This window comes from Emys orbicularis, chromosome 2 (genome assembly GCF_028017835.1).
Source record: "Emys orbicularis isolate rEmyOrb1 chromosome 2, rEmyOrb1.hap1, whole genome shotgun sequence".
NCBI classification, from domain to species: Eukaryota; Metazoa; Chordata; order Testudines; family Emydidae; genus Emys; species Emys orbicularis.
The window spans coordinates 39,633,452-39,648,259 of record NC_088684.1 but is presented as its reverse complement, the minus strand read 5'-3'; the positions used below and the strand labels follow the sequence as shown (position 1 = coordinate 39,648,259).

General features: G+C 48.2%; 1 protein-coding gene across 2 annotated transcripts in view; it reads left to right on the top strand.

Moving 5' to 3' along the window:
- The window catches only part of VPS13B (vacuolar protein sorting 13 homolog B), a 947,892-nt gene that overhangs the window by 651,576 nt on the left and 281,508 nt on the right, over window positions 1-14,808 (top strand). The gene's annotated exons all lie outside the window — the stretch shown is intronic.

The window sequence follows — 14,808 nt, the reverse complement described above, 5'->3', positions numbered from 1 at the left end:
AGACAAACATGGTACAACCTGTGCAGGTTACAACAGCTGATCACTCACCTTCCATATCACCTTCCTCTTAAGAGCTTCCTCAGCTGTTGCAGTACCTAGTCAGAGAAACCTGCAGATGAAAGCCTCAGTGCGCTCTCCCCAGGCGAACTCCCAGGCAAACTCCCTCTGTTAGCCTCTGCTGTTCGCCACTCAGCTGGTTCGCTGCTGACTACCCTGGAGACTCTGGGCCTGTACGTCCCACCGGCCAAGGACAAGCCCAGGCCTCACACCTCCGCTCCACAGGCTCGGGGTAGATATGAGCCCCCGCCTAAGAAGCAGCGGGAGCAGAGGCGCCGGTCACAATGCCAATCCCGCTTGGCCCCTCGTCCGGAGCCCTCTAAGGCCAGAAGGCCAGGGAAGCGGCGTTTTTGACTGCTTGCGGGGGGTCACTGTGCCTGTTGCCAGGTTAACCCCCCCCCCCCCAGTTAATAAAGTTCAGGTTTGCAAATCGTTTACCTGCCTTCCGTTTGCAATGGTCCTGTATTACTACGGACCGCTGGGTCTTCAACACTGTATCCCTGGGGTACAGGTTGCAGTTTGTTTCGCCCCCTCCCAATTGCCCTCCGGCCAGGGAATCGGCGGAGGACCCGGAACATGTGCTCCCCCTGGTCAGGGGGTACAGTGCCTCCTCTCCCTGGGAGCCGTGGAGAGGGTACCTTGGGAATTCCGGGACAAGGGATTCTATTCCAGGTATTTCCTCATCCCGAAGGCGAAGGGCGGGTTTCGGCCCATCCTCGACCTGCGGAAGCTCAACCAGTTCTTGGTACGCTGCAAATTCCGCATGGTGTCCCTAGCCTCTATTATTCCCTCCCTAGACCCGGGGGATTGGTTTGCAGCACTGGACCTTCAGGATGACTACTTCCACATCCACATTTTCGAAGGTCACAGGCGCTTCCTCCATTTCCTGGTGGGTCAAGACCACTACCAGTTTACGGTCCTTCCCTTTGGCCTCTCGACAGCCCCCAGGGTTTTCACTAAATGTATGGCAGTGGTAGCGGCCCACCTCCGGAGGAGAGGGCTGCAGGTCTTTCCCTACCTAGACGATTGGCTGCTCAAGGGCAAGTCCCGGTCCCAGATGCAGCAGCAAGTATCCATCTTGCTACGCACCTGCTCCGCTCTGGGCCTAGTGGTAAACAAGGAGGAATCCACGTTAGTTCCAGGCCAGCGCATAGAATTCATAGGAGCGCTGCTGGACTCCCAGGCAGCCACAGCCTTCCTTCCAAGGGACAGGTTCGAGGTGCTCAGAGGCCTCGTCGCCTCGGTCACGGCCTTCCCGGTAACCACGGCTTGGATATGCCTTCAAATCCTCGGCCACATGGCAGCATGCACCACAGTGGTGCGACACGCCAGGCTCCGGATGAGGCCCCTCCAACTCTGGTTGGCCTCCCGCTATTCCCAGGCCAGGGACGGCCTGGACAAGATTGTCACGGTGCCGCCAACGGTGGTTGCAGACCTCCAATGGTGGTCCCTTCTGAGCAACATGCACCGGGGAATCCCCTTCCGAGACCCCTCTCCCTCACTAGATCTAGTGTCGGATGCCTCGGACCTGGGCTGGGGAGCCCATGTGGGGGACATCAGGACCCAGGGTATGTGGTCACCTGAGGAACTGACCCTGCACATAACTGTTAGGGAACTCAGTGCTGTGCACCTGGCGTGCCTGGCCTTTCGCCAGCACTTACAAGGGAAGGTGGTCAGAGTCCTCACGGACAACACCACCGCAATGTATTACATCAACAGGCAAGGTGGCACGCGCTCCAGGGCCTTATGCCAGGAAGCCCAACTCCTGTGGGAGTTCTGTATAGTCCCCAACATCCTCCTCCGACCGTTCCACCTACCCGGCGAGAGCAACACGCTCGCAGATCGCCTGAGCAGGGTGTTCTCACATCAGCACGAGTGGTCCCTGCACAGGGAGGTGGCAGAATGGATTTTCCTTCAGTGGGGCACTCCCCAGGTGGACCTATTCACCACCGCCCAGAACTGCCTCTGTCCCAGGTTCTGTTCCAGGGTGATAGAAGGCGATGGGGCCATGACGGACGCGTTCCTGCTCGATTGGTCGGGGCCCCTGATGTACGGCTTCCCGCCCTTCCCCCTCATAGGCAGGGTCCTACAGAAGGTGAAGTCAGACGGGGCGAGAATTATCCTGATATCCCCGGATTGGGCCCATCAACATTGGTACGGGACCCTACTGCAACTCTTGGCGGCCCCCCCTCGCAGGCTGCCGCTCCGCCCGGACCTCCTCTCCCAGGAGGGAGGTCGTCTCCTCCATCCCAACCTGGCCCCGCTCCACCTGACAGCGTGGCTGCTCCGTGGCTAGATGCGGAGGAGGGGAGGTGTACCGAGGCTGTTAGACGGGTCCTGCTCGAAAGCAGGAAGCTGTCCACACGGAGGACCTACCTAAGTGGTATCAGTTCTCCTCATGGGCGAGGGAGAGAGGTTCCTCCCCCGCATCCGCTCCGCTCCAGCTGGTCCTGGACTACCTCCTGTCCCTTAGGACCCAAGGGCTAGCCCCCTCCTCAATCAGGGTGCACCTGGCGGCCATTTTGGCCTTCCACCCTCCGGTGGCGGAACAGTCAGTGTTCTCCCACCACATGACTTCCAGGTTTTTAAAGGGTTTGGATAGAGCGTTCCCTTATGCTAGACCCCCGGTTCCCCCTTGGGACCTGAACCTGGTTCTGTCACGCCTCACGGGACCTCCCTTTGAGCCCTTGGCCACTTGTTCCTGGTCCCACTTATTTGAGAAAGTGGCGTTTTTGGTGGCTATCACATCAGCCCGCAGGGTTTCGGAGTTTAGGGCACTCACCTCGGAACCCCCGTACACTGTCTTCCATAAGGGGAAGGTACAGCTTCGCCTGCACCCGGCCTTCCTGCCGAAGGTGGTCTCGGCGTTTCATATGGACCAGGACTCTCCCGCCTGACAGGGCCTCCTTTTGAGCCGTTAGCCACGTGTTCGTGGTCCCACCTGTCGTGGAAGGTGGCGTTCTTAGTGGCTATCACCTCAGCCCGAGCTCAGGGCCCGAGCTCAGGGCCCTGACCTCTGAACCGTATACGGTCTTTCATAAGGACAAGGTTCAGCTCCGCCCTCACCCTGCCTCTTTGCCGAAGGTGGTCTCGGCTTTCCATATGGATCAGGATATTTTCCTCCCGATCCTCTGTCCAAAGCCCCATTCCTCCAATGAGGGACGCCGCCTACACATGCTAGATGTGCGTAGGGCGCTGGCCTTTTACTTAGATCGAACAAGGCCATTTCGGGCATCCCCTCAGCTTTTCATTGCTACGGCCGAGCGCATGAGAGGGCAACCGGTTTCCACCCAGCGGATTTCCCGCTGGATCACCTCGTGCATACGCACGTGTTATGACTTGGCCGGGGTTCCCCCGCCTCCTATTGTTAAAGCGCTTTCGACGAGAGCCCAGGCCTCGTCTGCGGCCTATGTGGCTCATGTCCCTATTCAGGACATATGTAGGGCTGCTACATGGTCCTCTGTCCATACTTTCGCGTCGCACTATGCGATCGTCTCCCAAGCAAGGGATGACGCCGGGTTTGGTAGGGCGGTGCTCCTCCCGGGTAACCCATAACCTTTATCATTTAGAACTCCTACCCACCTCCGTCAGGTATAGCTTGGAGTCACCTACTGTGGAATACACAGGAGCAATCACTCGAAGAAAAAAGGACAGTTACCTGTTCCGTAACTGGCGTTCTTCGAGATGTGTTGCTCCTGTCTATTCCACATCACACCCTCCTTCCCCTCTGTCGGAGTTGTCTGGCAAGAAGGAACTGAGAGCACGCAGCCCCCTTTATGGTGCGATATGTCGGCGCCGCTCCAGGGGTCGCAGCGGTGCTCCCCCACTACGGATGCTGCTAAGGGAAAAACTTCCGGCACCGGTGCACGTGGCGAGCACGCACACCTACTGTGGAATAGACAGGAGCAACACATCTCGAAGAACGCCAGTTACGGAACAGGTAACTGTCCTTTCCTCAGCTACACTTCAGTTCCACATAGCCAACTATACAGCCCTGCTGGCTAAATATACACACAATATGTTCTCCAAAATGTCAGAATTTATTGAAAATTTACCAGATGACAAAAAAGAACGATATAAGGAGAACATTTCCAAAGGGTCTCTCATCGTCAGGATGGCCCTACAGGCCTCCCTTGACTCTGCAGACTCGGCAGCATGATCCATTGCAACATCCATGGTCATGTGCCATGCATCCTGGCTGCAATTCTCCAGATTCCCAAGGGAGGTCCAGGCAACGATTGAGGACCTCCTCTTCGAGGGTCAAAAACAATTCGCAGACAAAACCGATATATCTTTAAACACCCTAAGGACTCAAGGGTGACCTTAAAAACCCTGGACATATATGTACTTGCAAACAAAAAGAAACAAGGCAGGTTTTACAACCAGAGATTCTGGTCTACGCCATACTCTCAGCCCCAAAGACAGTACGACCAATGGCGTAAACAAAGACAGAACACATGTCGGCAGAACCAAGATCAGCCTTCAACGTCTCAACAATCCATCTCTTAACAATCATTTTGAAGGTGTGGTCGAAGGCACGAGACCTCCACACTCTCTGACTCCGAAATCAGAAATGGTCCTCTGCCCATTCGGAGACCACCTGTCACCATACTACCCAGTCTGGAACATCATTATGACAGACAAATGGATTTTTGAGATTATCCAGAAGGGCTACTCCATCCCCTTTATTTCTATTTCACCTACCCACCCCTCTTCCCTGTCCCTCTTCAGGAATCCCTTTCACAAGCACCTGTTACAACAGGAAATAAACCACCTCGTACAATTAGGTGCCATGAAACCTGTACCATTGCAACACAGGGGGAGAGGTTTTTATTCACACTACTTTCTAACTCAGAAAAATATCGGTGGGTGGAGACCCATCCTGGATTTACGCAAACTCATCAAATTCATGAGAACACAACATTTCAAAATGGTGACTCTAACCACAATAATTCCAGCATTAGAAAAGGGAGATTGGCTCTCAGCCCTCAACCTTCAGGACACTTATTTTCATATTACCATCCACCATCACATAGAAGATTCCTGAGATTCACCCTAGGGAAACAGCATTTCCAATACAGAGTACTACCCTTCAGCCTATCCACTGCCCCAACCGGTTTTTCCAAGGTTCTCGTTGTCATTGCAGCTCATTTCTGCAGACACGGAGTAATATTTCCATACTTGGATGACTGCCTCATATGGGCACAAACACAGCAAGAAGCAATAAATGCCACGCAGAGAACAATAACCCTTTTCATGAACCTAGGATTGCAAATAAATGTGCAAAAGTCCAGACTGGTTCCTCTCCAAAAGTTGGAATTCATAGGAGCCTGTCTCGACTCTCTAACAGCAATGCTACCCCAACAGTGCTTCCTCACTCCAGTCAATCTAATTTCAACCGTGAGGGAAAGCCCACAAACATCCGCCAAAACGTGTTTAAAACTCTTGGGGCACATGTTGGCAACAGCGCTTGTTGTCAAACATGCCAGACTCCACATGTGATGCTTGCAGGCCTGGCTTCGAACAGTGTATATACCGCACAGACACTCTCTCAACAGATGCCTCACAATGCCACGCAGAAATTAAAAGACTTGTTAACATGGTGGACACAATCAAAGAACATCTGCTCAGGAGTCCCTTTCCAACAAAGAACTCCAACTGTGACAATGACACTTCCATAATAGGTTGGGGGGCACACATACACTCAACAATATGGTCCAAGGCCGCTGGACCCCAGCAGAGTCCAACCTGCACATAAACTTACCGGAGCTAAGGGCAGTCCAAAATGCGTGCGACCATTTTCTCCCTCAATTCAAGAACTATGCCATCAAGATCCTCATGGACAATATTGCATGCATGTTTTACATAAACCACCAAGGGGAAGCACGATCATACTCCCTATGTACAGAGGCAATACCACTTTGGAATTGGTGCATCACCAACAACATAGAGATATCGGCATCCTATCTGCTGGGATGTCAGAATACAGCAGCAGATATACTAAGCAGGGACTTCTCACAAACCCACGAATGGGAGATGGATCCCGAAATTCTCAAATCCATATTCAAACGATGGGGATTCCCCACCATAGATCTATTTTCAACAGCTCAGAATGCGAAGTGCCCACAATATTGTTCCAGGGTGGGACTGGGACACCACTCCCTAGGCAATGCTCTCCTCATAAAATGGGAGGCACCACTGATGTATGCATTTCCTCCGACTCCACTCCGAAGCTGAGTCATTCACAAGATCAAGCAAGATAAATCCAGGATTATTCTCATAGCACCCACATGGCCCAGAAAAACGTGGTTCCCATACCTGCATCTGATGGCAGTGAAGCCGCCTCAAACCCTTGCCCTAGTACCTCACCTTCTAGGACAAGATGCGGGACCTGTCCACCATCCCAACCTCGCAGTCCTCCACCTCAAGGCCTGATTACTCCATGGCTGACTGGAGACAAGGAGGCCTGTTCTGAGGAAGTAAAAGATATATTACTGAACAGTTGGAGACTAGGCACAAGAAAGATGTATATCCATAAGTGGAAATGATTCTGCACCTGGTGCCAAGATAATCAGATCTTACCACAGTCATCCCCATCCCCCCTACAGAGGATTCTGGACTATATTCTAGGACTTAAAAAATCGGGGCTATCCACAACTTCTATCAGAGTACATTTGGCTGCTATTACCTCCTTCCACGGTAAGGTGGACGGGGTCACTATATTTGCTCACCCAACGATTAAATGCTTCCTTAAAGGCATTGAAAACACTCACCCACCATAAGAAACCCTACAGTTATGTGGGACCTCAACCTTGTTCTACGCCATGAAGACAGTGCAGCAGCTAGAGCTGGGCAAATGATGGATTTTTTTGGTTCACAGGCAAGTCTGAAAATTTAACAAAAAATGTTTTGGGTCAAACCAAAAACAATTTTTTTCAGAATTTTTGGCAAATCAAAAAGTTGGAAAACATTTTGGGTCAGATCAAATGAAACATTTAATTTAACCCAACTCAAAAATTTTTGTTTTGATTTCAGGCATTTTAACGAAAGCAAAAGAGGACTAAATTCACAAAACAGCAGGAAGTGGTGGTGCCCTCTTGATAACTTTTAGCCCAGTAGTTAAGGCATTCATCTGGAATGGGGGGGGGAGGGGCTGGGGTTCAATTCCTGCCTGTGCTGGATGTGGAGAAGGGATTTGAAGTTAAATCTCCCACATTGCAGGAGAGTGCCCTAACCACTGGGCTGTGGGTTATTTTGGTGTGGAAATCTCCTGGGTTAAAGCCTAGGTTAGTGCCCTACCACCACGCTTATAGAGTCATTTTCTCTTTTTTCTCTCTGGACTATTCATTGTCATTATGAATGACTGCGAATTACCACTGTGAATGACAAAGTCTAAACGAACCAAAACATTTTGATTTTTCAGTTCAGACAAAACTTTTTGGTGAATTTGATGCGAATTCACGAATAGTTTCAGGTTGACCAAAACTGCATTTCTTGACCAATAAACTATTCCCTGAAAATATTTCACCTACCTGTCTAATAGTAATAGATTCCGGACATCCTGATGTATGACCTAAATAGGAAGGAAAGCTAACAAGGAAATTAAAATGTATAAGCAAATAATGTCAAGCGCATGTAACTGAGGTAAAGGAACTAAAGTGGGGACAGAACAAAGGAAACCAATAGACTGGGAAAGAACATAAGAGCAGAGAAAAAAAGGAAAAATAAAAAAGACTGAAAAATTCAGCTGACATATGCAAGCTTTTTGTTGTCACCTCTCTCTGCAATGAGGGCTTATGAATGTATGCCTGGCCTGTACCCTAAGTCTGTATGAAAAATTCCATCTTCACTATAGGATTTACTACTGTGAGTGTTACAACATGGACTGAATTATAATAAAGATTAAAGCCAGTGTTCTCAAAGTTGAATGCCTAAATTTCGGATATCTCTATGTCCTCACATCCAGGTTATGTCTGATTCTATGCAGATTCTTTCTGGATAACATCTCTAACATATGGTCTTTCCTATCCATCCACACAACTAAAACTCTCATCATCATTTTGCATGTTGATTACTGCAACATCATTCTGTCTGGCCTTGCAAAAATGCAGTCTTGCCCCACTCACACCCATTCAAAATGCTGCTGCAAAGATCATTTTCATAGCCCATCACTCTTAGGGCAGGTCCACACTGGGGCGGGGGATCGATCTAGGAAACGCAACTTCAGCTACAAGAATAGCGTAGCTGAAGTCGACGTTTCCTAGATCAAACTAAATTTACTTACTGCGGGTCCACGCGGCGCAGGCAGGCTCCCCCGTCGACAGTGCTTCCTCCTCTCGGCGAGCAGGAGTTCCGCAGTCGACGGGGGAGCGCTTCTGGGATCGATCTATCACGTCCAGATGAGACGCGATAAATCGATCCCAGAAGATCGATCTCTACCCGCCGAATTGGACGGGTAGTGTGGACCAGCCCTAAGTCTGCCACGCATCTCTTTGCATCCCTGCACTGGCTCTACCTTCTCTTTCGTATCAAGCATAAGCCATTTGTCTTCACCTTGAAGGCCCTTTATGGCCTATCCCTGCCCTATCTCTCATCTGTCATTTACCATCAAGATTTGATTCATACCTCTGGCCCATAATGGCAGCCTTCTTCACCCATGTGTTAAATTTTCAAACAATCACCATTGTGCTTACTCCCATGCTGCCCCTCATGCTTGGGAGGAGCTCCCCGTAAATATCCACAAAACAATTTCATTATCCTCCTTCAGAATCCCCCTTAAAACTTCCTTGGTTTGATGCCTACAGAAAGCTTGACAATAGTTAGGCTGGTGCTGTGCTCATACAGCAGCCTATTATGTTGGTCAATATTCTCATTGCTTCCTTATACTCCCCTGTATCCATCTGTTGTCTCTTGTTTTATACTTACATTGTAAGCTCTATAGGGTGGGGACCATCTCTTTGTTCTGTGTCTGTGCATCACCTAGTTCAATGAAGTCCTGGTCCATGATTAGGGCTTCTAGGTATACTCAAGTATAGCCTTAGCTCAGCGGTTGGTGGCCAGCAATCAGTATAGGGCACTAGTGTACCTTACCACAAAAGTTTTATTGCCTCACAGCCTTATGTTAGCGTATGGTCTTTTAAGTGTACTGTACTTTTAAGTGTAGATGATGGACTACTTTAATGTCTCTGAAAGTACTGGTTTAAAAAAAAAGACATAAATATATAACAGATGCATAAGTGGACCTTGGATTAAATGTACTCTGGACATAGAACCATCATTACATCCTTCACAATCAAGTTTTTTCATGAGCTCATGTGGTGTACACCTGTGTTAAGTTAGCAGTGCTCTTAGATGCAGTGTGGAAGACTTAGTAATTCAAAGTGGAATTTGTTTCTTTTTCATTTTGTGATCTCCCCATTCCTTCTCTCCAAGTGTATTGTGTTTGGCTTCTGTTTACACTTACAGTTGTTTTGCTAATACTTGATTTGGCGCCTTTACAGATTTACCAACTAATATTAATTAATAAGCAAAGAAACTAATATTATTTGATAGGTAAATTAGTACAAGTAAAGTAGTGCAGGCAGATGGTACAGGGCATGTAAAGAAAACATTAAGCAGTCTTGAACCTGTTACATTTAAAAAAATCCTTTAAAATGCAGCACAGTGTCCACCCACTAAATCAACATATCACATTTAAGAAATGAGAATATTTATTGGCCAAAATTTATTTAAACAAAGATCAGGTTGGTGTTTTTGTGTCCATGTAATAATGCATGTTTATCTCTCTTTTGTCTTTCGTATTCTTAAATCATAATTGCCAGTAATGTTATATACATTAGGGCAGAAAATTATCTAACACGTAGCAGTATGCTCTTTCAGTGTCAGCAGTATGCCTGTGCCACTCAATTCTTATTTCCTTTTCACCAAAGACAAAAACACTTACTTCCTTATTTTCCCATTGTGCTGTGGCAATAGGGACCTGGACGAAAGCCATTTGATTTAAACTTAATCTAGATAAGACTGACAAGATGCTGATTGGCAGGGAGAAGCATTTATGGAACTGGCAAAACCACTTTCTCAATTGAGGATGTCTGCCAACCGACTGTCAATGTGCTTTGCGATCCTGTGGTCTGACTAGATAGATTCATCATTGCTCATGGACTACCAGTTAACATCACAGGCCGGACAGGCCTTTTTTCATCTTTGAATGACCAAATATTCCAGGGGTGGCCAAGCTGAGCTTGAGAAGGAGCCAGAATTTATCAATGTACATTGCCAAAGAGCCACAGTAATACGTCAGCAGTCCCCCATCAACTCCCCCACCCCGCTCCCAGCGCCTCCCACCCACCGGCAGTCTTGCCAATCAGCACCTCCCCCTCCCTCCCTGCACCTCCCAATCAGCTGTTTCGTGGCGTGCAAGAGGCTCTGAGGGGAGGGGGAACAGTGAGGGCATGGCAGGATCAGGGGAGGGGGCGGGAAAGGGTGGAGTGGGGATAGGGCCTGTGGCAGAGCCAGGGGTTGAGTAGTGAGCACTCCCCGGCACATTGGAAAGTTGGCAACTGTAGTTCCAGCCCCAGAGTAGGTGCCTATACAAGGAGCCGCATATTAACTTCTGAAGAGCCGCATGTGTCTCCGGGGCCAGTGGTTGGCCACCCCTGAAATATTCCTTGCTTTTCCCTCAGATGCTGATCTTGTCATAGTCATCCCAGAGGGACCAAACATGACAGGCATTCAGAAGCCTCCATTAATGCAGAAGCCCACCATCTGAGCACGAGCATATTATACCTGTGCTCAACAAATATTAAACCTGTATTCTGTACTGGCTGCCAATCAACTTGTGTGTAAAACTGAAGTTGCCCTAAATAATCTTAAATAGACTAAGGCATAGCTACCTTGGAGACAGCATATTCCTCTATAATTTACCATGCTTTCTGCACACATTACTCCTGGGGAATTCTGTGCCGCTGCGCATGCAGAATTCATGTCCCCCACAGGTTCTTTTGCTTCCCCACAGAAAAATGTTGGTTCGGGTGCCCGGAGCAGCTGGCAAAGAGGTAAATCACTGTTGTGGGGGCGGGGGCTGGGGATGCCCTGGCTGGTGGCTCCTATCCTGCACTGTGCTCAGCTGCTAATATCAGCTGGGCTGGGGGCAGGGGAGGATGGGACTTGCTCTTCCCCTGCAAGGAATGGCCGAATCAGACCCTTCTCCAGCTGCAGGAAGCTCTGAACCCCTCCTCCCCCCGCTTCCTGCCCCCACTGCGTCTCAGCTGCGAGGGGAGGGGTAACTGTACAGGGAGCTGCTCCCCCGTCTGCACAACCCCCATGCATCTGGACCCCCCATACCCATAGCTCCCCGCCGAACCTCACCTTCCCCGCACCCAAACCCCCACCCTGCTGAGCCTCACCCCCTGCATCCAGATCCCCCTACCACATCCCATCCCCCGCACCCAGATCCCTACCCCTGCAGACATACCAGCCCCCGCTGATCACACCGTACTTGAACCCCCACCCAAAGGAGCCCCACCAACCTGACGAGTCCCTGCACCTGGATCCCCACCCCACTAAGCCCCAACCAGCTTCACGCAGACCCTCATCCCACCAAGCCCCACTCCCCCAGCACCCGGAACCCCCCACTGAACTCCCACACCCAGACCCCCCTGCTGAGCTTCATCCCCCCACACACATCTACTGAGCCCCAGCCACCTTCACCTGGACCTCCATGCAGAGTCCCATTGCCCCTGCTTCCAGAACCCCCAACGAGCCTGTATGCATCCACATTCCCCTGCACCTGGAACCCCTGCTGAGCTGCCTGCACTGAGAATGCCCCACAGAGAACCTTCTCACCCCACACCTGGATCCGCCCACACTAAGCCCCTCCACACTTGGATCCTGCCAGGCTGACCCTTCCTTCCCACACCTGGTGCGCCTGGCGCTGAGGTGCAGGGCCCCATGGTATTTCTAGGGCAGGCCCGGCTCTTGCGCTGCATCAGGGTCGAGTGCAACCTCATAGCCGAATCCATGTCCCTGTGGGTGGGGGGGTCCAGGGTGATCTCCCACCTTCATGCAGCCAGTGGCCTGTGCTCCCCACTGCCATACTGGAGCCTCCACATTTATTTACTGACAAAATTTGCAGAATTTTAAAATATTGTGCGTATAATTTTTTTTTGGTGCAGAATTTTTAATTTTTTGGTGCAGAATTCCCTCAGGAGCAATACATCACATCCTGAGCACTTACGCTAATTGCCAGCAGAGTAAAATTCAAGGAACAGGGAATTTGAAAGAGCAGGTCCTCTGTAATGTTTTGGGGTTCAACCCAGACCAGTAAGGGGTTGTGTAATTGCCTGGCCTGCAACTCTGGATGCCGTAAATGCTATGCTGCTGTGGCTCACAGCCCTGACATCAACAGCCCACATACACCCTGGCTTCTACTACCCAGTTGCTTTTTGCAGAGTGAACCTCCTACTCCTGAATTTTCCCCAAATCATCTGCATCTCTAGTGTCCTGCCCTCTCCTGGAACACACATAGAAGTTAAGTTTGTTGCTCCTTTAAAGAGTCAATACACTGCAGCTCATAAATTTAACTAGTTTTTGACAAATACTTTTATTTCAATTACAGCACTGAACTGGTTTATGATAAAAGTAAAACAAGTTTATTTAATCACAGAGAGGTTTTAAATGAGTTCAAATATAAGGAATAAAGATAGAAGGGGTTACAAGCAAACCAAAGTAAAAATACTCTTATAAGACTAAAACTTAATTTCAGCAAGTTACAATCTAAACTTAGCTCACAGAGATTTCAGCCCCCTTGGCTGAAGGGACCCAATGTTCTGTGATTTCAAGAGCTGCAGCCCCACAGAATCCCCCAAGTGATGGACAACTATGGGTTTTTTCCCCTTTCTTTTTATAGTCCAGTAAGCCTTGAAAATGTATTCTTTGAAAAGTAAGTCCAGACAAAGTGCCTTTTCCTTGCTGGGTGTGGATGCCATGTTGTTGGTGTAGACTCCATACTGTCTTCTCTCCCCCTGGTGATTTTTACAATGCAAATGATCTCTTCCTACAACCTCTGATACAAATGAATAGCCCACTGAATTTGGCCTCACTTGGTTTGAGGTGTTAGCCTCTTTCCTTTGTCTGGAGAAAACCTGTTGATCAACTACTCCGGACATGCCTGTTTAAATACAGTTTAGTCATGTATTTCCACCATATATCTATAAAATCTTTTGTGGGTTTACCATACATACATTACACAAGAATATTAATGATCAGTGACTTATTAGTTTTCTAGTGATATATTATGACATGCCATCTTTTGCGTAAATATCATGACAACAGGGTGTTAGGTGTAGTGAGTATGTCAGGCCTGACGAGTTGCTGACAGAGAATAGTGAGCTACCAATAGGGCTCTGTGTCCCACTCTCATCTCTGGAGTTTGCTTCTGCTAGAAATATATCTAAACCCGAGCCTAGCCACATTAAAGAATCACTATGAAATCCACTTTTATCCTTCATGACTCTGCTGATCACCATTGTGAGAGATTGTGTGCCCTGCAACAAAACCAGTTTCAAGGCAATTTGCCATGGTAGAACGTGTATGAGAGTCTCTCTTCTAGCATTCTAGAGCCAAGGGTATAAAAGCCCCTATGCCACAATTGTCTTAGTTTCTCTTTTTTACATGAGCCAGAGAAAATGCATAGCCTGGGCATTTTGTTGGAATATATGTTAGAATAATTTGTATATTGTTTGAATTATTAGTTTAATAGCTTGTTGATAGTTAGCTGTTTCTCATTTTATGTATATGCAGAAATTGGTCTAATGAAAGTCATGTTCTAAGAGTTGTTAGGGTTTGCCTCTATGGAACCCAGTGATTAGCTTGTCTTTGTAAGAAAGGTAGATAGTCTTCTAGCAGATGCTCTCAATGACCAGATCTCAAGGCAATGGCTCAACCAGATACTACCCAGAGGACTCACATTACCCATGATCTTGTTGAGACTGAGGGCCATCTGATTTCATTGCAGGCTTTTCTCATTCAACTTTCCTCATTGGAAGGATTGCAGAGGAGGTGCTCATAGACAAGAGTCTGTGGCAAATGTATTTGAATTGACACGGAGATCCTAGTCTGGTATGTTGTGTCAACAAGGGCTATTGATAGATGCATCCAAAAAAGGGAAATGCCTTCAGCTTGCATTTTGGTAGCAGTGAAAAATAACCGGAAGATAACTTAAGTATCCAGTTTACTGACACAAATGTTCATGGAAATGTCAGTATTCTGTTTAGAAGGAGCTAATGTACAGCATGCTCATCCAATCACAGAAAGGGGTGCTGGAAGGCTGGCATTGCTTTACTATGGGGGCAGAATTTAGGCATCTATGTGTGGTCTATGGTGTAAAGTACTTATTTTAATGGTGAGTTGTGAATAGTGGAGTAGAGGTTCTGTATTGTTAGATGGCTTAACTTTTCATGGACTTGATTTTGTGATTTTTGTGCCACTTGTGTGTGTGGCAACTTTAACTGTTTCATTACAAAATATTTTGTGCGTGAAGTAAATGTCTTGTTGGATATACAAGAACACCTATTTCAATATAAAGATCACTAACACATTTTGAAAATTATTTTTATGTGATTTGTAGGTCAAATGTGTGTGGCCTAAACTGCTTCACAGTGATTTATTTTTAAACGTATATTAATTCAGTAAAAGGAAAAAACAATAATACATCACTTTGTATTGTGTGTATACTGGTGGATTGCTTGCAGA